Source organism: Ursus americanus, chromosome 3, assembly GCF_024610735.1.
Source record: "Ursus americanus isolate L20-20 chromosome 3, mUrsAme1.1.p, whole genome shotgun sequence".
Taxonomy (NCBI): Eukaryota; Metazoa; Chordata; class Mammalia; order Carnivora; family Ursidae; genus Ursus; species Ursus americanus.
This window is the reverse complement of record NC_142129.1, coordinates 49,409,764-49,437,130: the sequence shown is the minus strand read 5'-3', so window position 1 is coordinate 49,437,130 and position 27,367 is coordinate 49,409,764. Positions and strand designations below refer to the sequence as shown.

General features: G+C 44.2%; 1 protein-coding gene across 4 annotated transcripts in view; it reads right to left on the bottom strand.

Annotated features, from left to right (window-relative positions):
• The window catches only part of OSBPL3 (oxysterol binding protein like 3), a 257,656-nt gene that overhangs the window by 156,251 nt on the left and 74,038 nt on the right, over positions 1-27,367 (bottom strand). For 2 of the 4 annotated variants that reach the window (XM_087860961.1, XM_045793008.2), the window contains one exon: positions 19,746-22,310. The gene's annotated coding sequence lies outside the window, so the exon portion shown is untranslated. Of the gene's footprint in view, positions 1-19,745; positions 22,311-27,367 lie in introns of those variants that run through there. The other 2 variants (XM_045793012.2, XM_045793011.2) reach the window with 2 other exon arrangements.

Below are 27,367 nucleotides of genomic sequence, written 5' to 3'. Positions count from 1 at the left end.
CCTGAGCTGAAACCAAGAGTCAGATGCTTAACCAACTGAGCCACCCAGATGCCCCTACAGACATTTTTAAAAATATCTTTTCTAGTTGGCTGGGAAATAAAAATATAATATGCCCCCCAATACTGATGAACAGACCCAAACACTTATCCTCTTCTGAACTCAACATTACTTTCATGTTTAACTTGATCTCAGTAGGACTCAAGAAGAAGGCAAAGGAAAAGATCTGATGTCCAGGCAACTACCAGAGGGAGGTGACTTTGCAGCCAACGTTCAAATACCTGTTGTAAAAGGAGACAGGAGAAAGATGATTAACTGAAATTCAGAGATAATCCGTTGCAGTTCATGTTGGTCAATGTACAAACTGGTTTTGCACAGAAACCTTGCCAAGAAGGTAGCCCCTCCAGGAAGAAACAAGAAAAAAGACAGGATGCTGTCGAAGTTTTAATTACATAGATTCTTTGATCTTATCTTATCTACCTTCAGGCAAAGGTGTTAATAAGCAGTGAAATTTGCAGAAGGCAGGTAGCAACAAGGAAAACAAGCAAGAGATCTGAATAATCAAACTTTTAGATGAATTTTTTCTTAAACCTGGAGCTAATAATTCTTGGCTCATGTAATGATAAAAAATAAAAACTGGTCTCCCTTTACAGAAGAAAGGATTAGAATTAACTACTAATGATCTGAGCTAGAAATAGCACCAAGGGAAAAAGAAGATCAGAAATTATCTCCCTTCCCTCGGTAGCAAAGCAGATTTATTAAAGGCATCTAGGCTGACCATTCAGCCAAAACCAATCATAAATTGTTGAACACTGACATGGTTAAACAGGTTCAAAGAGAGGATCACCATCACCTAGCCAAGACTAGCTGAAATTGGCCTTGCAATGAGCATTAACAGCAAGAAGAGCATTCGCTGAAGGCCTAACAAGGGCTAGCAGTCAAGTCGGTACATTAATCAAGGAATGACTAGGAGGTCTTTCTAAAAGAACTCACAAGTCCACAAAATAAATGACTAGCTTGGGAAGGGACTAAATAAACAAATGAATAAAGAGCATAAGAGTTGACCATTTAGTCATCCATCATGCATTTACCCTGAGTGTTCACAACATTGTAAAGAATGGACATCCATTATTCTTGTTTGTCCAGCCAATTCATCTGTCTGGTAGCAGCACCTCCACCTTCCTCAGAGGAACCATCCCTTGCCCTGTTTCCACAACCACCAGACCCACACCTGGCCAATGACAGCCCTGATAACTCTGGCCCAGGTTACTGGTTTAGAGTTAGGAGGATGAGTAGAGGCAGGGACAACCAGAGGCAATAAGCATCTCCAGAACACAGTTGTTTGGCTTGCAGGAAATAAGCCAATACCTGTTAAGAGGTATTCAGGTGGAGAAAGCCTTCCTGAGAATGAGGTCAGATAAAAACAGAGTAGGAGATGGCAAGAAACACAGCCCTGATGACATGATTTGAAACCCTAGATCCAGCCATGCCTGAAGCTAGCCCTACTCATGGACTTTTCAGCAATATAAGCCACCAAATTATCTTTTATTATTTTTTTAAGATTTTATTTATTTATTTAGAGGGCACAAGTGGGGGCAGAGGGAGAGGGAAACAGAGAGCTCCACACGAGGCCCCAATCTCACAACCCTGAAATCATGACATGAGCTGAAATCAAGAGTCGGATGCTTAACCAACTGAGCGACCCAGGTACTCTGCAAATTTTCTTTTAAATTGTCCTTATGCTCGTCAGGTTTCTGTTCCTTACGAACAAAATGTCCTAACACATCACTAGCGCCCTTGTCTTTTAAACCTGTTTAGCCAAAATTTTTTAAAATATCTTTTGAAGTGAAACATTCTGAGAAATGGATATGAAATAATTTTGCCCTTTATTATTCCCTGCATCTTAGGAATCTTTTGGTGACTGGATTATTTCCACCCACAAAAGAAAATAAGCTTTGTGGTGTAATTGATTATTCACACCAGATCCTAATAACAGGTTGCTTGGGCCTTTAGAACACCAAAACCCTTTTTGTTCAGCTCTGTCTTTGTACATCCCAGGAGTTCACAGGATGAAGTGAAATTTGAAGGTTTTGCTGCTTGAATTCACTTCTTTTTGCTTCCCCTGCTGAAAGGGGAGAACTCAAAGGAAGAGTGCATGGGTTCGACGAGCCTCCCTTCCGTCCCCACTGCTCCACAAAACAGACCAGTCACGGAGAACCTCAGTTGCAACGTGCTGATATCAGCAGTCACATTCTGTGGGTTTGCAAGTCATTCACGTCACAAAACCCCATTCTGACTTGGAAGCACACATCTGCCATTGCAGTCTCCACAAGGATCTGGCCAGTACTCTCTTGTATCTGTCCTGTGTAGACAGCAGTTCATCAGGTTGCGTTCACATTTGACTGCCTACACACAAGGATGTGGGTGAGGTGGGAGAATGCTGAACCAGGTTCTGAATGGCAAAATTTGCCAACATAAAATGACAGAAAAAACCCGGGACTAGAAGTCTGGAGGACCTGGAGCTGGTCCTGGTACCAGCTTTGCTACCAACTACGCAGGACCTTGGACAAGCCATCTCACTTTTTGAGATGTTCATTTCTTTATTTTTAACACGGGATGGGTTGAAATAGATCCGTGTTTTTCACTGTGAGTGGTGACTTCGGTAGTGGATGATGAAATCAACGTAGTGGATAGAGACCAACATTAAAAACACTATTCTAGGGCTGACGCAGGAGTTACACACAATGAACGTAGAGCATCTTGTAGCTCCAAAAAATCAGAAAGTGCTAAAAACAACAACAACAACAATGGGCTTATGTCAAAGGAACACAGGAACCAACTGAAAGTGTGCCTAGTAACCAAAACCGGTACAATTATAGCGACAAAATAAATAAAGCACGTCGGATTATAACCCAAAATATACAATAAACATCCGTGAATCCACACTGATATAAATACTGATTAACTGATTAATCAATAAATAAAGGACAGACAAACCTAAGATACAGAAAATACCAAATAACGTATGTAGATACTCTGACCTCAAGGAGGTGAACATAACTCCCCACTCCTTAGGTGTGGACTGCACATAGTGGGGTGGGGAAAGAATAACTTTACAGTGGAGAAACCTGACAAACGGTACCTCAACCAGCTGATCAAGGTCTCACGGAGAGTGAGAAATCACGTTGGCAGTAGGTACTCTCAATGTGATGTGGGGAGAATGGCACTTCATCTCTGTTCCCTTTCTCCCAGAAACCCATAACCCTACTCTAACCATGGGAAAAACACCAGACGAATCCCAGGTGAGGGCCATTCTACAGAATGCCTGACCAGCATGCCTCAAAACTGTCAAGGTCACCAAAAACAAGGAATTCTGGAATAGAAAAATGTCTTAGGTAAAAACCAAGGAAATCTGAAGTACAGACTTTGGTTAATAATAATGTATTAGTGTTGGTTCATCAACGGGGACAAATGGACCCCCTCACGTAAAATAGTAATCACAGGGGAACAGAGTGGGAGGCATATGGGAACTCTCGTATCTTCACAACTCTTCTGGAAATCTAAAACTGTTCTAAAATGAAAAGCTATTTTGGAGTCGGGAGGGTGATTAAAGTAAAGTCTGAGCATGATCAGAGCACCTCATCTCTAAGCGTCTCGCTAGCTGTAAAGGCTAGTGAAGCTAGGAGGAACACTAAAGCTGCCGTGAGAAAATCTAGATACAATCTCCGCTCTGCAATTTGCCCCTCAGGTAAGTCACTCACCTTACCCAAGGTCCTCAGTCGGATTTTCCCCGACTACGCAACAAGGTTAATACCTGTCCTGCCTCCCTCACAGGCTTATTTTGTTGTGAGAAGCAAAGCATGTTAATGTGATTTACAAACGTGGAAATACCATACAAATTATGATGGTTATGATAACCTAACCATGATGATAACCAGAATTCTCTGGTCCTTTCCCAAGTCAGAGCAGACTCAGGATTGTCAAGACTCAGTCTGTTGCCTACTGAACCAATGTTTGGATTTTCAAAGGGATCCCCGGACCAGCAGCAACAGCATCACCTGAGAACTCGTTAGAAACGCAGATTCTGGGGCCCCATCACGGATCCACTAAATCAGAAACTCTAGGGGCGGGGTCCAGCAACCTGTGTTTTAATAGGCCCTGCAGGTCATTCTGGAGCTGCTGAAGCTTGGAAGCACCGCCCCAAGAAAATGACAGGTCACGGGGATAACTGTGAGTCCCGTTCACATGGGCCACATTCCTCCAGCAGGCTTCCTGCCCAGTTAGCAACCACATGGCCCTCATCTCCTCCAGAGCCCCCTTCACATCTCCCAACACTTAGCCAACTCTCACACAACTCCTCTGAGAGAGGGAAGGAGACACAGTACTACCCACAGGGACGTGGGCAAGTCCGAGATACACTAAGCTTCAGTATGAGTTAAGTAGCTACAGCAAGACACAAAAACATGGCTTTATTTTGCCCAACAAATCTGTGAAGTTCTTAGCAATGAAGAAAATCAGGGCACCTCTCAGGACTATAACGCCAAACACTTGACCAACACCCAAATTCCAACATTCTGTCCTGCTGGTCCCAGGCATCTGTCAGACAAGGCGTCTTAATCTGTGGACCAGAAAAGGCAGATACCTTACGTAAACATCCATCTACGCTTATCTGCAAACACCTATGAAAATAAAACCTCGGGATGCCAGAGAACCAGGGAGATTTCCAGGCCCTTAAACAAGGAACAAATGATGCAGAACTGAAAGTACGAACCCACTGGAATGCTACTAGAAAAACAGGAATCACAAGTCACGAGCACAGCTGCTTATTAGCAGGTCTGCACGAAGAAGTCTATGCAGTGCTTCCTCGGAACCACGTTTAGGCCACAGCTATTACCCCCTTCCTTTCTGACTCAGTATTGGCATTACTCCTGAGGATACACATACAGTAAACGTAAGACAATACTGGGCTAGAAAAAGACGGAGTTCAACACCTACTTGGACCGATGTACACGGTTTGTGTACATGTATACTGACAAGGTAAAAGAGTTGCCGACACAGAGTCCCTCTGAAGAACAGAGGCAGGACTTGCCTGGGTCTTGAGACAGGACTATGACGTCTGAGCACAACTCATAAATAAATCATCAACCGACAATCATTTCTTCATTCATCTCCACTTTCCTTATTTCCCATTGACAGCCTTCTGGAAAATATAGGCTGTGGCCCATAATTTACTGACAGATGAAAAAAAAAAGATAAACAATATGCCATCACTTAGGCAAATTTACCTTGAGTCAGAAAACCAACTAAGAGTGAACTGGCACTAGCCATCCCAGTTCCTGTCTGCAGGTACCCTGAACACCTGTCTTCATAGGCCACCTACATGATCTAGCTCAACGTTTTACCACAACGTTTCCCATCTCCTACCATCCCTCCTCCCCGCCAATGAACACAAAGTAACTGCTCCAGGGATACAGCATTTAAACTGATGCAAGTATCTTCCCTGGTTTGGAAACACTCTGTGGCTCTCCGACTGCAGAGGATGGAGTGACCGTGCGCTGCCCTTGAGCTCCCCTGAATCGCTACCCGCCGGCTACATCACATAGCACCTCTTTCAGCCGTTGTTCAACACTCCCTCGGCCTAAAATGACTTGACCTTTAAAATCTTACCACATTTCAAGGTCCTACTCTGTTTACATCCCTCCCAGGAGCTCCCCCCTGGTTTACTCTTTGGAATTACTCTCTGGCATTCACCTGCAATCATGGAAGTAACATTCCCCACCCCCAACCCTGCCACTGAGTGGCTGCAAGAATTAAATCAAGTGATGTTCTTTCAAAAAGTACTGAGAAGAGTGCCTCACTTTTTGTAGATAATCCATTAAAGGAAGCTACTATTATTATCATTATATGGTCCTCCTATCTCTTGACAAGTTACCCTTCCCAACCTACCACTAAGCTGGCATTCCCCAAGGTACCACATGCATCCATCCCCCCTCTCTCTCCGGGGACCTGCCCGAAAGGTTGTACAGGTTGGGCCTCTCTTGGAAACCTCAACCGCCATAATTTCAGCTTAACTGCTGACTCAGAGGTGATTACCAGCTTTGCCCTCTCTTCTGAGTTACCTGCTGGACATCTGATGCCACCCATACACTTCGAGCTTAGCATGTTCAAAACCAAAAGCTTTCTTTTTCCCTGAAATCTATTCAATCTTCCTGTTTTCTCTTATAGTATTCATGGCACCTTAAATAACACAGTCACAGAGGCCTGAAACTCTTAAGTTCCTTTTTTTTGTTTGCTTTAATATTTACTGCAGAATAATACATTGATGTGGAACAAAATTCAAGAGGTGCAATTTCAATCATGATCACACCTGTCCTTTCGCCACCATTCTCCCTTCCTTGGGGAATCTGATGTTACCAACCTCTTGTGTAGCCTTCAAAAGATACTTTATATTTACAACACACAGCAGGTACCAGGAAATGTTTATCAACCAATTTTCTGGAAAAACAAAAACAAAAGCCCTGATGTGTTGCCTTGGCTGATTTCCATGGCATAAATACCTCCACCGTGGCCGATTTCAAACTACCAATGCAAAGTCAATGACCGAGGAATTAAAAAGAAATGCACACGATTGGTTCTCACAAGCTGGTGCAAACTGGCTTCAGCCCACCGGTGTGTAAGTGTGTGTACAAATGCATAAATATGTCCATGTCTATGTATATATACATACAAAATATATATTATATATGGGTATACTTCTACCCAAATGGAAGCATACCATACATAACTAGCTTGGTATATGTGGCATGTATGGCACAAACCTATGTAATCTACACCTTGTTTTTTTTTTTTAAGATTTTATTTATTTATTTGACAGAGAGAGGCAGCAAGAGAGGGAACACAAGCAGGGGGAGCAGGAGAGGGAGAAGCAGGCCTCCTGCTGAGCAGGGAGCCCGACGTGGGGCTCGATCCCAGAACACTGGGATCATGACCTGAGCTGAAGGCAGACACTTAACGACTGAGCCACCCAGGCGCCCCACACCTTGCTTTTTTTAAAACTTAATCAATCTCAGAGATTGGTCCTAATTAGTAGCTGTGGAGCTGCCTCATTTTCAACTGCTCCCTTCTTTATTAACCAGTCCTTATTGATGGACAATTAGATTATTTGCAATTTTTTATTCAAACAGTGCTGCAATAAATACCTTTGCATGTATATCACTGTGCACATTTATATACCTGCAGGATAAAAGCCATAGGACTATTATGGTTGGCTCAAAGAGTGCATGCATTTGGGATTCTGATAAATATGAGAGTATCTACACAGCGCCATTTTCACTTCCATCCACCATAAATCCCTGTTTCCTCGAAAAGGTATGGCCAACAGTTTTATCACATTTTGTTATATTTGCCAATCTGACAGGTAAAAAATAGCATCTCATGAAAGTTTTCATTGGCATTTCTCTTTTTATGTATGCGTGAGGTTAAAGGTCTCATATGTTTGAGTAATTGTATGCTCTTTTGTAAACTGTTCATATTCTTTGCCTCTACAGTAACTGTTCCTTCTCTTACTTATTTGTTGTAGTTCTCTATATATTGGCAAAATTACATCTTTGAGATATGTGTTGAAATTATTTTTCTAAGTTTATTGATTGCCTTTTGACATAGTTTTTTAAAAATTAGCCCTGCAAAAATTTTATATAGTCAAATGATTCAATCTTTTGTTTTGCAGGGTCTGGATTTTGTGTCATATCTTGAAAGAATTTTTCAACTCCATTATTATTAAAATGGTATTTTATGTTTTTTCCTAATTGTTCTAAAGTTAAAATTTTGATCCATGTGGAATTTGTTTTTCTGGAATTTATGATGTAAGGCTCCAACTTTTTTACCTGATTGTACCAACACCGCTTGTTATCTCCCATAGAATCATCTTTGCCTTCTCCCTCAACCCTGTCCCCTACATCCCTAGAGTACCTGGGGGCTGTCATTCTAACCTTCCAGTATTTCTGAGTTGTCTTTTTCCTTTCTTCTCCATTGTTACCACCCCAGGTCAGGCTCACCATGCTTGTATTCCCAGCCTCTGACCTCCTCCACCAGCTCTAGAATTACCTCATCTGAGATGGCTCCCACCATGTCACCTCCTTGTTCACTGTCTACCAAATGCAGTCCAAACCCTTCCTAGGGGATTCAAGACCCACTCCAGCTTGGCCTCAACCTACCTCTCTGTTCTCTCATCCTGTCACTTTTCTCATTTACAACCGTTCTTATCATCAAACTGGAAGTTTCCTCATTCCTTAAAATGCTACACCCGGACTCGTCCTGCACTCTGCTTTCTACCTAGCCCTCTGTTCTGTTCCTTCATCCCAGGCATCCTTCCAGCCTTGGCTCAAATGCCCACTTCTCTGCAAAAGCGCCTCTGTGCTCCTCTAATAGGGCAGTACCGTGTTCCCAGCAAGTACCCACCCCTCCTTGTGTCTCACAACTGTGCCTTTACACCTGTCTGCTGGAATGAATGTTCCCTGAGACCAGAGCTGTGACCAATTTTTTCATGCTCCCTGCTTCCAGGTAGCACCTTATACACAATAAACTGTTTTAAATGAAATGAAAATGCCTCCAGGGTGCATCAGAATCCCCCGAAGGGCTCACGAAAATGCCAACTGCCAGGCCCACCCGCGGAGCTTCTGATTCAGTGGGACTGGGGTCCCAGGAATCTGGCCCAGGAATCTGCATTTCTAACAAGTTCCCAGGTAATGCTGACACAGCAATTCCAGGAACCCACTTTGAAACCACTGCCTCAGACCACACCTCAAACCTCAAATTGAAAGCCTTTAGAAACTGCGATGCCGTAGATCCAAAAATCTCATGGAGGAGGAAATCTCAAGCTGGGTGTCATTTAGATATGGGTAGATTTCATCCTGTCCTTCCAGTTCAGCCTAAAAAAGGCAGTGAATGGCCCAAAGCCACAGAGGCAGAGGCACCGCTGGGACTGCATCCACCCTCGGATTCTCTGGCTCCCCGTCCAGTGCTCTCCCCACACTGAGGGGCCCTCTGGTCAAGGGCCTGGCGGTAGAAGCAGAATGACCGGATTGTACCCGGGTTGGGCCACTTGTTCCCTTTGTGACTGTGAGTCAACTACTTCAGCCTCTCCAGGCCTATGACAACCAGGGTTTCTTTGAGTGGAAGTCCAAGAAGCCAACTTGGCAAATGAAACCAAAAAAAAATATCTTGGACAAACACCAGCGTCATGAGCACGCTATGAAGTCGCACACACGAGTTGCCTTTCTAGTGCCAGCTTTACCCAGTCCTAAAGCAAAAGTCAATCATAATTATAAAGCAGGTTCAGGATTCCAAACTCAATGACATTTCACCATGTGATTAAACTTGGCTTCTTACAGAGCACACAGAGCAGAACATAAGAGAAGCCACACAACAAAGAGATAACAGAGGGGTGGAGGAAGTTAAGGAACCAAACATGAAGTCAGTCTGCAGGCGCAGTGGCGATAAGGCCTGGGTCTGGTCTGGTCCCGGTCAGCTCTCGACACTTCCTGCTTCTGGTGTTCAAGCAGGGAAGGATCCATCCTGTTCTGAGATCAATCCCACAGTCTTTGGTGGCAGTTGCCTTTTTGAAACGGTCAGACATAGAGGGGTCAGGTCTGAAGGGCCTGACAGTTTGCTGCCAAAATCCTTCCCCCCCCACTTTTTCTAAAGACTTCATTTATTTATCTGTCAGAGAGAGAGAGAACACAAGCAGGGGGAGTGGCAGGCAGAGGGAGAAGCAGGCTCTCCGATAAGTAGGAAATCCGATGTGTGACTAGATCCCAGGACCCTGAGATCATGACCTGAGCCAAAGGCAGACGCCCAACAGACTGAGCCCCCTAAGCACCCCAATCCTCCCCTTAACAGGATTTAATGGGTCTCAGGCCCCCGCAGCCCTCCTCTGGTTCAGTTCATTATCACTTCTTGGGAGTCCGCTGACATTGGTCCTGGCAGTATCTCTTAGCTGCAGTACCTTTAACTGTTTGCATCATTGCTTGACACAGGCTTCTCCTTGACATGAGAGACTCCATTTCGCTCTCCACAACCAGCTTAAGGAATTTAGAAGAGGGGTGCCTGGGTAGCTCGGGGCACCTGGGTGGCTCAGTGTTAAGGGTCTGCTTTCGGCTCGGGTCGTGATCCCAGCATTCTGGAATCGAGCCCTGCATCTGGCTCCCTGCTCAGTGGGAAGCCTGCTTCTCCCTCTCCCATTCCCCCTACTTGTGTTCCTTCTCTCGCTGCCTCTCTGTCAAATAAATAAATAAAATCTTTAAAAAAAAAAAAAAAAAAGGAATTCAGAGGAGCCCAAGAGGCAAGGCCTGGCACAGCTTCATGGGAACGGAAGCCAGATCACGACAATGTGGTACAGACAGGAGTGGTCTGGTCAGGACACAGCCTCAGCAGCAGAATCTCCATGGCCCTTAGCATTGGACCCAGGGTCCAGCCTGGCTCACAGGGCCACCCGTGGCCAAGGAGAATGGAGCCCTTGTTCTGGTCTCAGCAAACCAGATGCAAAGAAGTGATTCCTCAAATGGAAATCAGGAAGGGTGAGTGGATGCTGGACAACCAAAGAGTAAGCGATAGATCCTCAGCCTCTGTTTGGTCACTGGTAAAGGAGACCATGACAGCCACCTCACAAGCTACCGAAGATCTAACGAGGTCGTGTAAGCCAAGCACTTAGGCTGGCACACACTAAGTGCTTCAGTTACTAGCTGCCATTGCTGTTTCATTATTCTTTGTAATTATCATCACCACCTTTCCAGGCAGCATGGCTTCCCATTCCCTCATGACTCCAACAAGCTCCAAAGGATACCTCCGTTCATTCTGTATCCACTAGAGATCTGCTTGAAACAGCTCTGAACCTCTGAGAAAAACCCAACTGGCTCTTCCCTATATTCTTTCAGGCCTTCAAACGCCCCAAACTCACTGCATCTCAGATGCTGGACAATGAGCTATTTTAGAATTAGAGCCAAGAAAAGAATTAGAGCCAGCAAGTGATTTTAAGCTACTTTCATGGCTATGCTAGAGAATAGGTTGTTATATCTCATTCAATTTCAGTTACAAAGGTGCTAAAAACTCAACTTTGGATTCAATTCCCAGCAGCAAATAAACAAACCCGTGTAGCGTCATAGAAAGCAATTCAAAAGCTCAAAAGAGACATTAAATCCCTCCTCCCCCTCGGGTCCACCTGGCCTCCCCCCCAAAGACCAAAAGGACACAAACAGGGTGGGGGTTGGCTTGGGTGGGTCATCCTCCGAGGATTCCCAACCCCATTCTCTTTCCCCTCCTTCTTCAGACAATCAGCAGCCTGAATCATGACCTACAGAAAAATGGAACTTTTCTCCCTAGAGTCCCAATTAAAATCCAGACTCATTCCCTTTGAGCCACATATCCCCACTGTAACTAACGAATTCTCCATGACTGTTAATTATCTCTGTCCTCTTCTAAACTGTAAGCTCTTTGAAGGGAGGTTCCACATCTGTCTAATGCATCACCGCATCACCATATCCCCTGTACGCAGCCTGGCACCCAACACAGTGTGTGTCCTCAATAAATACTTACTATGTGTATGAGCAGAAATCCTACTCCCATGTTTTCATTCCAGGGTGGCATTTACTTCAAGTTTAATGTTTGTGAGATTTAAAAAATAATATTATTTAGCTTTTGCTTTGAAACATTTCAGATCACTATCCACCACAAACGATATGGGGAAGAAAAATTTGTTTTATAAAAGTTAAACTATAAAGTTCTTGTATTACAGCATTTGATATCAAGAAAGATAACAAATATGGGAATCTTTAATGGTACTACATTTTAATACGTAAGTGGAGAAATGTTACATTGAGAAAAGTGTTTGACCCACACATTTTTTTAAGCTTTTATTTATTCATTTGAGAGAGAGAGAGAAAGAGCACAAGCAAGGGGAGAGGCAGAGGGAGAAGCAGACTACCCGCTGAGCTGGGAGCCCAACGTGGGACTCGATCCCATGACCTGGAGATAATGACCTGAGCCAAAAGCAAATGCTTAACCGACTGAGCCACCCAGGCATCCCGACCCACACTTTTTTTTTTTAAATCAGATTTTAATATGTTAACTGTAGAGAGTAAACAAAATAATAAATTTGATCTTATACTGACAGTCACAGATCCTTTGATGATCTCTTGGGCTGTTCATGGCAATTTGATTCTGTTTTGCTTACATTAACGCTATTTTTCAATGCAGGTCCACTCTCTGCGAGTAAACACAGACATCCAAAGAGTGACATAATGCTCATCTAAAGAAATTTTATATGAGAGCAACGTGCTTCTCAGCCATAAATCCACTTATTAAGAATCATATTCCACTCATATTCCAGGGGTTTTGGGGAGCCTGGAAACAATCGTGTTCTGACTCACAAACGAACAGATTTAGGCAGGGTGATTATAAATCAAGTCCAGAAAAATTCAATTTCAGGGTATAAATACTGTGCCTAAGAACAATGACATTACTATTGCATTTTCTGTATTTTTGCAAAACGAAGGAAATATTTCATCAATTTTAAAACAAAAGAATCAGATAAATAACTAAAGGAACAACTCCCTCATGCTGCTACTCCATTTATTATCAAAGAGGTTTTAAATTTTCACACAGGTGAAGCAAGCCCAGGAATGACACTGCATGACTACAGCCTGCCTGCTATCAGCTTCTACAAAGAATCATCTTCGAACAAATCACTATTTCTCAATCTTTTCATGTAAGAGGGATATCATACATGAGAAATATTTTACTTCAGACTTTTAAAGAAATTCAAATGTCTTCGATTTTAACTTATTATGAAAAATCTCAGATATATGCAAAAGTATACAGCAGCACTGTCCCAACAGAAATGTAATATGACCCATACACGTAATTTTAATTTTTTAATTTTTTTTAAGATTTTATTTATTTATTTGACAGAGAGAGAGGGAACACAAGCAGAGGGAGTGGGAAAGGAAGAAGCAGGCTCCCAGCGGAGGAGCCTGATGCGGGGCTCGATCCCATAACGCCAGGATCACGCCCTGAGCCGAAGGCAGACGCTTAACGACTGAGCCACCCAGGTGCCCCTATTTTTTAAAATTTTTAAGTAGCCAATTAAAAAGAGTAAAAGGAAACAGGTGAAATTAGTTTTAATTCTATATTATCATAATATATCCAAAATATCATCATTTGAACCTATAAACAAAAATTGAGATAATTTTACATTCTTTTTCGTACTAACTCTTCGAAGCTCAGTAAATATGTGACACTTGTAGCACATCTCAATGTGGATTAGCCACACGTGGCCAACGGCTGCCCCAGTAAACAGCAAACATAGAAAACAGTATTAAAAACCCCATGAATTCTTCACCCAGCTCCAGTCATCATTAACTTGTTCCCTCTAAACCCCGATTATTCTGAAGCAAATACTAAAAACATTGTAACATTCATCCATGTTCAAATTCCCTTATCTTCTTTTTGAACAGTTGTATAGTTGCTCCAACTGGATCTAAACAATCAACTATGAGGATCTCTTTTTAATGACATTTTTGATGACACCGACGTAACAGGAGTTGTACTTTCAGTAAAACGCTTCTTTCGTTCCGATGTTTCTCACACATCTGTATTGTGCAAACACTGCTCTAGCTCCAAGACACAGCAATCAACAAGACTCAAAGGAACTTCTGGCGTAGTTCCTGACTGCACACAAGGACCACTCAAGGAGCCTTTAATAAACAATACCAGTTCCGTCAGCGAGCAAAGGGATAAATAAAACATGGTATTACATACAGTGGGGTGGTATTAGGCAACAACAAGAATGAAGTACCGATTCAAGCTGTAACAGAGTTGAACTCTGAATACAACACTTCCGTGATAGAAGCTAGACGCAGAAAGACCACATACTGTGCGATTCCAATTGCACGAAATGCCCGGATAGGCAAATCCACACAGACACAACGTAGGCTAGTGGTTTCAGGGTGAGACAGAAGACTGCTAATGGGTGTGATTTCTTTTGGGGTGATGAAATGTTCTAACATTAATTATGGTGCTTACACAACTGTGAATATGCCAGAAATCACCGAATTGTATACTTCGAGTGGGTAAACTGTATAAAATATGAATTATATCTCCATAAAGCTGTTATTTAAAAGTAAGTAACTAGGAACTAGAGGGGATTATGCTAAGCGAAATAAGTCAATCAGAGAAAGACAATTATCATATGATCGCACTCCTATGTGGAATTTAAGAAACAAGGCAGAGGATGACAGGGGAAGAGAGGAAAAAAATGAAACAAGACAACACCAGAGAGGGAGACAAACCATAAGAGACTCTTAATCTCAGGAAACAAACTGAGAGTTGCTGGAGGGGAGGGGAGTGAGGGATGGCGTAGCTGGGTGATAGACACTGGGGAGGGTATGTGTTGTGGTGAACACTGTGTGCTGTGTAAGACTGATGAATCACAGACCTGTACCCCTGAAACAAATAATACATTATATGATAATAATGAAAAAATGAAATAATAAAAATAAGTAACTAGATGAAGTATGTTACATTCACACAATGGAATACTATCCAGCTATAATACAGAATGAGAAAACTCCTTTAAAACAAAGCAAAACAACTCCAGTGACCAACCCTCCTTACCCCAAGCCACTTGATCCAGAAGCTTTGGAGGTGGGGCCTAAGTAGGGAGATTTTTTAAAAGATCCTTAAGTGCTTCTAATGCAAACCAAGTAAGAGTCAGTGGTTTCAGGAAAGATTCAGTCCAGTGATCAACAGTTACAAAATGCTATGCTAACTGCTCCCTATAAAACGGGTAGGCGCCAAGTGCCAGGAGGTTCTCCAACTTCAGTTGGAGGCAGCAGAGGAAGACTTCCTGCACGTGACATCCATGCAGAAACATGATAGATGAGTGGGAATTAGCCAGGTGAATATGGGTGATTATACTGGGAAGCAGAGATTATAAAGAGGATGGAAGTTTACACAAAACTGGGAGGCCAGAGCGCCTTATGCAACAGCCCTGCAGATACAAGCAGGGGCTGAACTTAGTTCAATGTGACTGGGAAACAGAACAAAGTGGTGAATGATGAACCGTGAACCAGAGCTGATTCATAAAAGATCGAGTAAATCCGGTTAAAAATGTGAAATGTTCATTTATCAATAAAATAGTGAACAAAATTTAGTTTAAATTGCGGAACAGTTTTAATTCGTTTTTAATAACGGCATTCCCATATATATGAAAAATAGTGCATATAAGATAAAAGACATTTATTCTATAGACTATGTTTGTTTTGTGAATGGGTTTGAGATCTCCTTGCAATATCTCCAAGGTGAAAACAACCAGAATGGGTACTTTCCATGGATTTCAATAACTGGGATTTCTTTTACTTCATCCCAAATTGATGAAGGCATTACAGTATTGTGGATCAAAAAATAGGAAACAACATACTATATTCCAATGACTTTTTTCACAGAATATTCTAACATAATATAACCAAATATAATTGTTTCATATTCTCTAACTGAGCACCTACTATGGACAGGATACCATGCTTAGTGGTCTAAGGGATAGAAACATGAGGAATGGATACTAGCCTGGCTTTCAAGGCATTTCCAGTCTAGTAAGGGAGGCAATACATCTGAACAAATAACAAGCCAGGAGGCACTGGGGTGGAGGAGTTGGTTGAGAATGGGGGGAGGCATGAAAGGAACAAAGTGCTAAAGAAAGAAACCCACATACTCAATGGTCAGAAACTGAACTGGGCACTCATATTTTTTTAAAAATGCTGTAAGAGATTGAGTTCAAAGAGATTATTCTGGCAGAAGTGGCTTATGAATTCAGCCTTGAAAGACTTGGGTTTTTCACAGTGAGAGACCATGAAAGAACTTTCTAGGCAACAGGAGTGTAGGGGCAAAGGCGAAAATGCTCTGTTGCTGAAGAAACTTCAGGTTGCCCGTGCACAGGGCTGGGGAATGAAGGGTGAAGGTGAGCAGTAAGCCCAGGCTGCCAGATCCTGACTCCAGGCTAAGGACTCTAGGCTTAAATGGGGACAGCAAGGACCTGGGGGTTTCAGTCTCAGATCCATCTAGTATTAGCTGTAAAGCAGCCTCACCTGGAGGTATAAACACAGTGCCTACTCAGGGTGCCTGGGCAGCTCAGTCGGTTAAACGTTTGCCTTCCTCTCAGGTCACAATACCAGGGTCTTGGGATGGAGCCCTGCATCGGGCTCACCGGGGGAGTCTGCTTATGCTTCTCCTTCTGCCCCCCCCCAACACATGCACTTTCTCTGTCTCATAAATAAATAAAATCTTTAAAAAAGAATAACAGTGCCTACGCTGGTGCTGCTCTGAGGATTAAAGGCCATAATTCATCTACAGCACATAGGACAGTATGGCACAAGAAGTTCAGCACCCACTGCTGTTATTAATTTATTATTAACCATATAAGCCACTCAGGGATTTTGAGAAACACAATGACAGCACTTAAAGAATTCACCTGACTGTGATATGCAGGAGAGCCTGAGAGAGGAAAGTCCACCTGTAAGTCATGTTAGGGCAGCATGCAGAAATCCCTAAGACCCCCGAGTGAATACGGTGCAGGGGCAACAGGAAAGGACCGATGTGAAAGGTGCTGAGGAGGAGAGAGCCAAGAGTTGGGGTAAGCAAAAATGTGGCCTGAACACTATTGACTGGGAACTCAAGAGGGAATTTTCCAGAAGAGAGGGCTAAAAAGTGGATGAGTAAGATGTAGACAGAAGAGAAATTCACAGGGAACTATAAACAACTCTCAATTATGCATGGAAGGCTCTTTCAACTGAACAGCCTCCATCTTTCTTTGTGTGCACACCCCCATCACTTCTGTGGGCATTTTAGGTTGGAGGGCTCCCCAACCCTCGCTGGAGTACTCCTGAAATGGAATTAACAATTAAGAAAACATAGTACTTCCAAAGGAGAAGAAAGGGATAAAGAGGAGAAGAAAGGGATAAAGAAAGGGGGGGTAATCAGAAGGGGGAATGAAGCATGAGACACTATGAACTGAGAAACAAACTGAGGGCTTCAGAGGGGAGGGGCGGGGGAATGGGATAGACTGGTGATGGGTAGTAAGGAGGGCATGTAATGCATGGTGCACTGGGTGTTATACACAACTAATGAATCATCGAACTTTACACCAAAAAAAATTAAAATTAAAAATAAAAAAAAAAAAAACATAGCACTTCCAAGAAGCATATTATAAATAAAACAGGATTATTCAGACCCTCATGTAAAGGACAAATGTTATACTACCCCCTAAAACTGGAATGGAAGTAGAAGAAAAAAAGGATCACAAATTCCTTTCCACCCCTATTTTGCCATTAGTCCTTAGGTGGTAACCATGAAACTCTTAACATCTCCTTGCCCTCAGTTTCACTACAAGAGTACGAAGAGCTGAAATGTAGTTATATTTTACTAAATGGTTGCTGCAGAATCATTTAGAATCAGCCGTGGTTTCTGACTCTCCTCGGTTCTACATATGGAAACAGAGAAACTAGCTGGCTTTCCAGAATTTTTCTTAAGAGGCATAAAACATTACTGTGTTCAGAATTCGTTTACCATAGGGGGTAAAACCCATCTGATTTCTGTTTAGATTTAGGTGAAAGTTTCAATTTAAGTGAAAGAATTTCCTTTCCTCCTTATTAAAAGTCCCCCATCTACCAAGCCCACAAACCATAAACTCAACCACAAAAATCAATGGCAGTAAGAGTCTCAATTCAGAAAATAGTACAACTAGACGCTTGATACTAGCAGCGGTAAGTTTACAGCCCAACCTCACATGCTTTTAATGTACTGTATCATTGAACTCTATCATAAGTTAACAACTGATCAGTGGGAGCAGGAGAGATTTGTGTCGTGAAAGGAGCTGAAGATTGAGTCAGAAAGACTATTAACAAAATCTAGCTCAGCAATTTACAATTGACCAGTGGCAAGTTCTTGAATTTAGGCTGCAGTTTCTTGATCTGAAAAATGGAGACAACCTCAAAACACTGCCTATAAGATGGTGAAGATTAAATGAGATCATGCAACCAACCTCTGGCAGCCTTGTAGTATCTGTCCTACAATGTAACTATTAGCTAATATCGAAACTGTATCTCACTCGTGATAAAGCACCAAATATTCTTTTGACTCAGCAATAGTTTTTATTACAAATAAAGCTAAACACTATTGGTTGTAACAGTGAAAACCATATTTTAGTTTCTTGGAAGTGGTCCAACACAACAGAAAATGAACTAGAATTTTCGTTCTGCCAGGATAATCTTGGGGAAATTGGTTAACCTGCGAGAGCCTTAACTTCCCATCTGCTTAGAAATACCTAGCTAATAAGACTATGACAGTGTTTAATGAGGTAATCTATATAAATTCTAGCACCCATCCAGTTCTTAGTAGGTACTCAGTCAATAGTTATTGGTATTTGTTAATTTTCCCAATAGGAAAAGGAAAGGGGATAAATAAGCATGAAAATCAAAACCAGGTATGAAATCACCATTCTTCATATTTTACAGAGAAGTTTTTATTCATTTATTCCACAATGTTTTCTTGCAGACCTACTGTGTGTCAGGCACTGTTGCTAACTTTGGGGATGGAGTGATGAACAAGACAGATAAGGTCTCTCCTTTCCTGGAACTTCCATTCTAGCGGGGGAAGGCAGACAGTAAACAGCCCAGGAGATAATTTCAGAGAGAGAGAGTGCTATGAGGAACACCAAACAGGGTGGAGGGCCAGCAAGGTGGGGGGGGGGGGGGACGGTCCTTTAGCTAGGGTGCATTTCGGCCCAAGACTGCCTGACTGGTGTCGTTCGGCCCGAAGGGGAAACCTCATCTTGTATGGTGCTCAGTAAAGTGTGGTTGATCAGAAGTCAGACCTACATTTTTACCTGTGTTAGGATCTCTTTTGCAGCTGCAGCTTAAAATATTTATAAACGCCCAACCCAGTTCTCAAACTGTAAGGGTCAGTGCAACATGGGGGGGGGGGGGGCTCAGATGCACCTTAGCACAGTTCCCAGACACGTCAAAAGCGGGTCCCCACTGAGACTGGTACTTTGTGAGACGGAGGAGGAAGAGTACAAGTGTGCAGAAGGTGGCCGGCAACTTGCATTAACGAAGGAGGGCGGCTCGCCTCGGTTAAGAAATATCTGGACAGTCTACCATAATGCCCTTCAGTGACTCTAGAGGCTGCAAACGTATCCCAGGGCGCTGGGACGCCCAAGGGGCGGGTGCCCCTGGCGGGGAAAACCGGGAGTGGGGCAAGCCGAGCCAGGGGACGCAGGCGAGCCGGGTGCCTGCAAGGCCAGCGTCGCCCAGGTCGCCCCAGCACGCCCCATCCCGCGGATGTGGTACAGCCTTGCGCTCGGCCCACTTACACAGGTTTCCTGTGCCTCTCGCCTCGCCGCCTAATCCTCCGGAGCCCGCACCCAGGCCCCCGCGCTCGGCGCCTTCTCGCCGTCAATCCCGGCCAAACCTTCCGCTTCATAGCAGCACCCCGGCCCTACATCCCCGGAGGCTGGCACCGGCTGCGACAGCATCTCCCTTGCCCGGGGCTGCCCCACCAGCCGGTTCTTCCCTGGGCGACAGGAGACAGACTCCGGTCCTACGGTGACTGGTGGCGCCCCCCAAACCGCAGCCCTTGCGAGTTCCCACCCCCTCTGGCCCCCAGCACCCCAGAACCATTTCGGCGGGTGTCCCAGCGCTTACCTGCACGCTCCGCAGCCGGGGACGCCGCCTAGTTCTCCGGTGTGCGGCTCCGGGCTCGTCCACAGACCCGGGAGGAGGCAAACCCCGCTTCTCCAGGCCGCCCGCACCGCGCAGCCGACAGTTCCCGTGCCAGCCGCAGGAGAGCGAGGCGAGGACGGCCACTCGTGGAAGGACAGCGGGGCTGGAGTCCGCGCCGCGCACAGGCCGCCTGGCCCTGGGGTCCCCTGAGCTGCCCTGCCTGACTCGCCGGCGGTGCGTCCGCGCGGCCAGTTCCCGGTACTTTGCCCAGAACTTCTCAGCGCGCCGCCAGTAGATTAGCGGGAGGAGCCGCACAAGGGGCGGGAACGAGGAGGAGGAGCCTGTGGCCCCTGGGGGCGTGGCCACACGAGGAGGGCGGGGAGGGCGGCTGAGTGACCACACTCTCACCAATCAGAAGTCGACTCCGAGGAAGAAGGTGGAGCGATGCACTTGGAAGGAGCGAGCGGATTCCATGACGCAGTCTGGGCAGCTGGGACCCCAGTTCCCCGCAGGTGGGAAGGGAGGAGAGAGAGGAGAGCTGCAGCAGCGTCGCAAAGGGGCTACTGGCAGCCCAGTGCGCTTCCCGCCTGCCGTAGGAGCTCAATAGATGTTCCTCGATGGCGTTTCCAGGCCAGGGAAGAGAGGGAGAACGGGGAGAAGTGAGGGCGGCGCGGGAGGGGCTGGTTTAAGGAAACGGTTCCAGGGTACACACGTGCGAACTGGCAAAGAGGACTCGACCTCTTGAGGAAGTCAGAGGCAAAAGGATGGAGAACGGAGGGAAAAAACGTAGTGACGGGAGGATTGCAGGCATCGGATGACGAAGGACAGAATCCGCGTGGGACACCCGCCCAAGACTGTGACCCTAACATCCAGAGGCAGTGGGTGCAGATTCGTGCCGGGGTCCCAGGAGACGACCTGAGGGGAGTGTGGCCGTTTCGTTCTGTGTTGTTCATGTCCAAGAGGAAAGGGAGAAAGAGCATCACAGTTACAATTAAAATGCTGGAGCTCCTTGGTAGACAAGATAGTCCACCCGACTTAGCTGCCCTGCCCACTCGCTCCTCCACTTCCTTTGATCCTACCAAGCATCAGCTGATTCTTGCGCCGCTGATCACCTGGGGTCAGTTTGGAGACTGCAGATGTATCGAGTGCCGCAGGCGGCTGGGTGGAAAGGGAATTAAAGTTTAATGAGCGCCTACTGTGTGCGCCTGGCGCAGATGTGGGCTCGCTTCAGTGATAATGGCACACCAGGTTCCTGCTCTCAAAGAACCGAGGTTTTAATGGGAAGCACACCATAAACAAGAACGTAAACAAATATAAACAAACGAGTATATACCGATGATCTATGAACACTGGGGTAATTGCTGTGCGGAGTTTTCTAAGTAGTAATCGGGAAGCTTCGAAGTGCCCTGAGGGCCTCTTGGAGGAGGTGGCCTTTATGCAGTTTCCCGAACCGGGGAAAGAAGCTGCCACACCTCAGTCTCTCGGGAAAAGCGTTCCCGGAAAAGGAAATGGAAAATGCAAGGTGTTTAACTTCCCTGAAGACTCAGCTAACTTTCCTGAGCTGAACAAAGAGTGTGGCTCGCTGGGCTTGGTGCCCCACACAGAGTAGAGGCTCCAAAATGTTAAATTCCAGCGCCACATATCACCTGTGGCACTTGACGCATTTCCAGTGTCCCAACTGACCCCACACTGAGGTTTCTAAGTCTCTGCCGGAGCCACAGTAATCACATTTCATTCATTGCGCTCCGTTTTCCGCTTTCTGGAACCATCCTTGTCGCGGAATGTCTGGGGCTCTCAGTTTGGGATCTGGCAGGCGGCGAGCGAGGGCGGGAGGATCCGGACGCGCTGCAGAATGAACTCACCGAACGCTGCCCGCGTCGCACACACTGAGACCCTTAGTGGAGAAGATCTAAAATCGAATGACTCGGAAATTCTTCAGCCATCCCCCCCCCCCCGCACCCGAGGAACGCCAGGTGGACGAACACGTATGTCTGGCAGGCGCCGGGATCACTCACAATGAATTCAAGGAAGCACCTTGCCCACGCCCAACCCGGAATGCATGAGCAGCTCAGACTTTGTTTTCCCAACCCTTCCTCCATTTTTCGGTAATTCCTCTCTGGGAGAGAAGCTGGCTCTTTTCCTCCCACTCCTCCAAGCTCTTTTTTCCTTTGTTTCTTTTCTTCCATTTCCACTCTCCACCTCCTCCTCTTCATTCACCCTGTTTCATTAGCATTGTTTGGTTTGCTGTTTTGTTTTTGTTTTTGTTTTTTCCCTGCGGGACGCAAGCCTTAAATCCTAAAGGAAGTTTTTTGCATAGGACTTTATTGTTGAAACTAGCAAACCGTTCTTGGCTTTTTCTTCAGTTTCTTCCAAATAACCAAGTGTGTCTATTTGTTTTTTCTATTTGTACTTGAGGCAGTTAGTTTGACAGGATGAGAGAGTTATTCATATTCATATTGTGCCTTGCCTCCAAGAAAAAAAGGAATCGTACCGTGCCTTTTCATAGTTCATTTCCTCTTCTAAAAAAGCTTCCAGGCTCACCAGCTCCTGAAAACAAAAGGAAAAAAATTAAAGTTGAATCCCATGCAGAGCTAATTAGTCTTGAAAAATCTCATCAGCGTCCTAAATTAGCTTTCTCCTCAGAGTTGTATTTTAAAGCAAGGACCTGAATGTGTACTCTGGTGGAGATCAATGGTTCTATAGTAAGAGTTTCTGAAGACCCTCTTTGAACTGTTGAATAAATACTTTTTATCTTTGGAGACATGCCCATCATAGTGGGAATTTTTCGGAGCTGGCTGAATGTTCTAAGCTTCCAAAATTCATAAGAGGTAAGCAGATGTTTCTTAAGTGTACATACTTTGATGATAAAGGAAGCTGATAGTAATAGAATGTCACGGTGGGGAACTCCAGAGGCCTCTAGACTCAGACTACCTGGGTTCCTGTCCCGTCATGACCACTTCCTGATTCTGAGGGCGCCTTTCTCTGTTATCTCATTTTCTTCCTGAGAAGTGAAGGCATTGGGCTAGATCATGGGTGACATAGCTTGGCTTATTTGCTGCTACTCGCCTCCCTGCCTCATGCCAGACATCACTATTAAGTCAAGGCCGTCTTTCCTACTGAGTCCAAATAGCGCCTCAGAATGCTTCTCAACACAGTCCTTTAGGAAGCTATTACTGAGGGCACCTGGGGGGTGTCTGCCTTCAGCTCAGGTCATGATCAGGTCATAGGGCTCCTTGCTCAGTGGGGAGCCTGCTTCTCCCTCTCCCTCTGCTGCTCCCCCTGCTTGTGCTCCTTCATTGTCTCTGTCAAATAAATAAAATCATTTAAAAAAAAAAAAGGAAGCTATTACTGATAGATCAGTATCCACATGATGTAGATGGTACAGAATTACCATGCTGGGGCTATATGAACTTTAAGCCACTGTAAGATTAAGATCTTAAATCATCATATGATTAGGGCTCCAATCATCTAGAATGGTGACTACAAGACAAATGTGAAGAGAAGGAACTATAGTTCATCACCTCATCAATCCCTTTTATGAGGGAGGATGAGAGAGTTCATTCCAGCATCCTGTCTGTAATCATACAGCCTCTGAGTGGTTAGAGGCTGGGTCTCCCACTCTCTTTAAGTGTCCTCTTTATGTCACTGCCACTGTGAATGGGAGGTGGAGGAAACACTCGTCTGAAGCAATGATACAGCCTTCCCCATCCTGTACCCATTCTTCCTTCTCCTTAATCTGGAATATGAATTGAAGCATTTAGTCGCGTAGGAACACCTTGTCAGCATTCTTTCACAAAAGTAATAGTCCTCATGACTAAGGACTACACAAGAATTCACCAATTCCTCTCTTAAATATAGATTGACGGGCTCCTTTGTAAAAGGATCCATTCTTAGCAGGCGCTTGAAGAGATCCAAAGATGAATCAGTGGGTGTTCCTGCCCTCAGTACTTTTACAGGTTCATATATTGGGCAGATCAGAAATGGATATAAATAACTCCGATACAAGCTAAAAAATAGGAAATGTCCTGAGAGGGGTACCAAAAATGTATTTAGAGAAGGGTGAAATTATTTTGGGAATTGGAAGCAAAGAGTCACTTCCTGCATGTCTTTGTTGACATTTTTAACTTTTTGATCACAAATTCTTATTTTGCAATAAATAAGAGTTGCAACGCTGTTAGGCTTCCTGGTTGAGACACAGTTCCTGCTTAGTTTAAGCAGATACCATCAGTACAACTAAAGGTCACAATTCATTCTCACTCTCATAGCACCTTTCATCAGTTATTTGAAATTTCTGGGATGTTCTAGAAGTCTGCTCATCTTTAATGACAACAGTCTAGCCTTCTCTCAAGCATTTGACAGAACCAGTTTTTTAGCACATTATACTGTGGGAGCACAGGCTACTTGTAAGAAAGGAACATAAAAGGAGTGAAGGGACACTAATATCATATATAATGAACCCTGAAACAATATTTCCTTCAGGACTAAACTACCTCGGAAGTCAGGCTGAACATTCCATCACCCTTTAGGGGCTATCTTCATAGCACACAGACATCCTATAGTATTCTTTTTAATTACAGCCCACATGTATGAAGCATTTAGGTAGCAGCCATTGCCGAACTGGGCTGCTAAGATTACTGTCACTCCTGCCACCATCAGGAGGCCGCCTGTTAAACCAGAAAGACTTGGCAGAACTGCCCTGACCACACCCCTCCTGGGGCAAGCCACAGCAGCAAAACATATGCCTCGAATCCTGCTTCTCCTCTATTACCTCATTTCCCAGTTCATGCCTTGCGTGAATGTCTCTGATTGGCACATTCCCAATTACATTCACTAATCCAGCTGCAAGAAGGGCTGGGAAATGTGATTTTCAGCTTTTTAGCCTCAGCAGTAAGGCACGTTAGAAGGAGGTTGGGTTAGAATTTGAGTGAGCCAAGCCACGGCATCCACCATGCCTTTTCCTTCAAAGTTCCAACAAGTGTGTTGGCAGAAAAAAAAAGCTTTATATGTTACATTCTCTTTGATGTGTTTCAGTAATTATAGAGTAACCCGAAGGCCTAGTCCTCCACCCATCCCCCCTAAATTCCCATCTCAGTCTCCACCAGCGACAGCACTGTAGTCTAAAGCACCATCATTTCTTGCCTATATTATTTGCGTGCTCATTTTATATTCCCTTCTGGATTATAAACCCTTTTCCTTATTCTTCTTGAATGTCTTCCCTTCACATAGCACAGTGTTCCTCACACAAAAGATGTTTTATCACTTGTTTATTGAACAAATACATACACATATATTTCCCAAAACTACAATCTAAATTCATTTAGCAAGGTAGTAAAACTATGTTCTTTTTGCCTGCTAGAATATTTTGGCTTCAGGTAAGAGAAAACCAATTAAAAATCACTTAAACAAGGAGATGTATTATTTCACATAACAGGAAGTCTGCAGATACAGTGACTGCAGTGTGGGTTCATTCAGTAGTTCAAGCATGTCAGCAATAGACCCAGGTTCTTTCTGTCTGCTCTTCCAAATTCATCATAAGGGCTTCCTCCTCAGGCTGGATATGATGTGGATACAGCAGTTACCAACATCATGTTCAGAGGCAGAAAATAATATCCCTTCCTTGAGTCACACTCTATAAGTAAAGAAACCTCTCCCAGGTGATCTTCATGTTTCATTGGCCAGAATTGGGGCACATGCCCATTCACACTTAAAGCAGTTACTAGCCAACTGCCAGCCATGATCAATTTAGAGCACAGGTTCGTACCAGAAAAATGAAATGAAACAAAAAGTTGGAGTTCAATTAGCAAATATTATAGACTCTGTTACCTTTCACCAATATCTGCATCCTTTCACCAAGAGAGAATTATATTCCCCTTCCTCCCATCCACAACCCCATCCTCACCACCCACTAGACTCAGTCTTAGCCATATGACCTACTTGGGCCAATAAAATGACAGTAGAAGCTTTAAGGGCCAGTCCTGGCTTTGCTTTGCTAATATCCCTTCTACCATAGGCATCAGCACTATTGCAGTCAGAGACTGCTCCATCTGCCTGCCTTCCGGGGTGAAAAAGGTAAAGATGCAGGAGTATGAACCCAACTGAACAGAAGTGCACTCTTAGCCCAAATGAGATATAAACTTTTGTGGTTACATCATTGAGGTTTTGGAATTGTTACTATACCATATCTTAACCCATTCCTACTGTTACAGCAGAAAAAAAATGAGAAATAGACATTGAGAAAGCAGCCCAGAGTGTTGCTGTATTTCCTTTCCTTCCTAATAGAAAGGCAAACCCGTCTGAACATAGAAGTGACACGACACACCTGACATCGGTGTGTCAAAGCAGTCCCTTTCACCCTTACCCGGGCAGATGCCTTCCCAACTCTCCAGTCACCCGCCATGGCATCACCACTCTTCCCTTCACAGGAACTCACGACATTTGTGCAGAATCTTCCCTTCTCTTTGCAATCTCTTCAGATTTGCTATCTATTTTTCATACAGGTGCCTCGCAGGTACATTACTGCTTCTTCGTCAGCCCAGCCACCTCTCAATGGTAACTCAATTCCAGCACAAGTATCCATTCTGGTCTTCCTGCTTCCACTCATATCTACTGGGCTCAGACATGCTGGCATGCTCTTCTTTGTTTACACTTTCCACCCCTGCCACCCCCCAACCCCCCCGCCCCCCGCCGCATGCACACACGATTCTACTCTGACAAATAGCCCTCAAAGACCCTTACTAGCTGACTTATCCTCTGCAAACTCATAGCTCATTACTTTTAAAAAGATATTCTGTTGCAGGTCCCTGTAAGGCCATACTTATTTCCAATACCTAATGCTAAGTTGGAAATGCATCGATGTGATACCATAATTACTCCTGCCTTCTTACCCAGAAAATACTGACCATAGTTTCACTGTTAAACTTTCACTTATGACTCAGGGTCACTATTTCTTACATTGATTATTGAAGTAATACAATGATGATCCCCAAAATTACTGAGGTCTATAAAAGTATCCACCCTGTTGCAAAGTGACTTCTGATACTTTTGGAGTTCTCATATATTTAAAAAAATAATAAAACAATAATAACAAGGATTTCCTGAGCTTGGACCATGTTACAGGCACTATTCAAAATGTTTAATTCTCATTTAATCCTAAGAGTCCTGTGAGATAGGTACTATTCTCTTCCCCATCGTGGAGAGTGGCAAAAGTCAGGGAACACATGAATGCTCCTGGCAGCATTATTCATAATAGCCAAAAAGCAGAAACAACCCAGATGTCTTTCAACTGATGAAGAGATAAACAAAATTTGGTATATCTATCCAATGGAATATTATTTAACCATAAAACGGAGTAAAGTACTGATAATACAGCTAATGTGGTTGAAACTGGAAGAAATCCTATGCTAAGTGAAAGGAGCCTTTTATGAAAGGCCATCAAAAGAATTGTAAGATTCCATTTATATGGAATGTCCAGAATAGCTCAATCCATAGAAATCCACAGGGCACAGATCTGTGGTTGTGAGGGGCTAGGGGGAGGGTGGAATGGGGAGGAGCTGCTTGATGAGCATGAGCTTTGACTCTGGAGTGATGGGAATGTTTTGGAAGTA